Here is a 1,456-nt window from a genome sequence, read left to right on the forward strand (position 1 = left end):
CGTCGGTCCACGATCGTATTACGGCGCGAACTCGTTTGCATAAAATTTGAAAGGGGTTCATCAGATTTCTTCCCCGGAAATGAGCAATATGCTCGGATCTGAAAGTTCGTAGAAATCGTCGGTATGTTCTGCTAAGAACAATAGATAACAGGTATGGCACTCCTCGCAGTCACGCACACTCGGTAATATTGTGGTTANACTCGTGTTACACCGAGCGCAACGGATGATGTCAAGACGATTTCCGATGAGCACTCCGTGTGCTTCAAAAACAGTGCAATAACGCCCGATGTCTATTTCATACATGCAATACGAGCAATAGACTCTATTATCTCCGCAACGTTGGTATCCCGATACCTTGCGACAACGNCCTAAATTATATTTCTGCCAATGATCGAAATTCGCGGTCAGGTAAATGACTGAACCATTTAACGGAGGTTGCCGTATTCGAATACACATTTATTTTACTCCAAGGTGATTACAAGAGGGGCAGGTAATATCTTACACATAAGTTTCTCTTGGTACACGCGATATCGCGGGTCGGTTTCCGGCAATGTCACTGTATAATACCAGTGAGTGGTATTTACGGGGATTAACCTTTCCCACTTTCGAATTTCGAGATTTAGATCTACCCTCTCATTACTAATTATCACGGGATATCCGACGTCGGCACTAGGCGGCTGATGCAACGTGCTTTCCACCCACTCGATCACTCGACGCCACCTTTGTTTCTGCCAGCCCGCACGGTTACCGCGTTTATTCTTTGGCATCTANGGTTTAACACGAATTTAATGAACGCGCTCGTCGCGATTATTGATAAGCACTCACTTTATGATTATTCCTGAAATAAAAATGGTTAGTATCGTACCTTGAGTGAATGCGCCGTTCGGGCGCGTTCTTGCTCTTGGTAGACAAGGACAGAGCTAGACGCGGGCCCTTCCAATATGGCGGAACCCACGCTTAGACAGAGACAGAGAGTGACGCGGCGTCTTCCAATATGGCGGAACCCACGTTTCGACCGCGTGGTGACGCCGTGAGAATTGGTAGTTGGAAGGATCCTCAAGATTCGCCGTTCGGGCGCTTCTTTCGGCACAGGTTACGAGATGCGCTGTTTAACGAGCGCGTCTACACAAGGAATTAGGAGTATAAACTTTTGCACAACACACAAATGACTCAATAATCAATATCTCAGTTGAGTATAATAATGAGTATATATTCTGAATATTATATTACACAATCGATGCTTTTGACTTTACTCAAGTGCGAACAATAGGCTGGATACTTGAGTTTTAACACAGCATGCAAACGTTAAAATATATCCTTAATTATTACTCGAATTTAATAAAGAATACTTGAGAATAAAGTGATAATATAAAGGTAATATTAGTAGCGACTTACGTTTACTTGTAGTTTACTCTTAACGCTGGATTTCTTAGGAGGTAGAGAAAAGGACCCGTGA

General features: G+C 43.6%; 1 pseudogene; it reads left to right on the plus strand.

The window, feature by feature from the left end:
* LOC109861809 overlaps window positions 1–1,456 on the plus strand; it is a 10,993-nt pseudogene that overhangs the window by 7,434 nt on the left and 2,103 nt on the right.

The sequence above is a fragment of the Pseudomyrmex gracilis genome, unplaced genomic scaffold (assembly GCF_002006095.1).
Source record: "Pseudomyrmex gracilis isolate BER0280 unplaced genomic scaffold, ASM200609v1 scaffold_1053, whole genome shotgun sequence".
NCBI lineage: Eukaryota > Metazoa > Arthropoda > Insecta > Hymenoptera > Formicidae > Pseudomyrmex > Pseudomyrmex gracilis.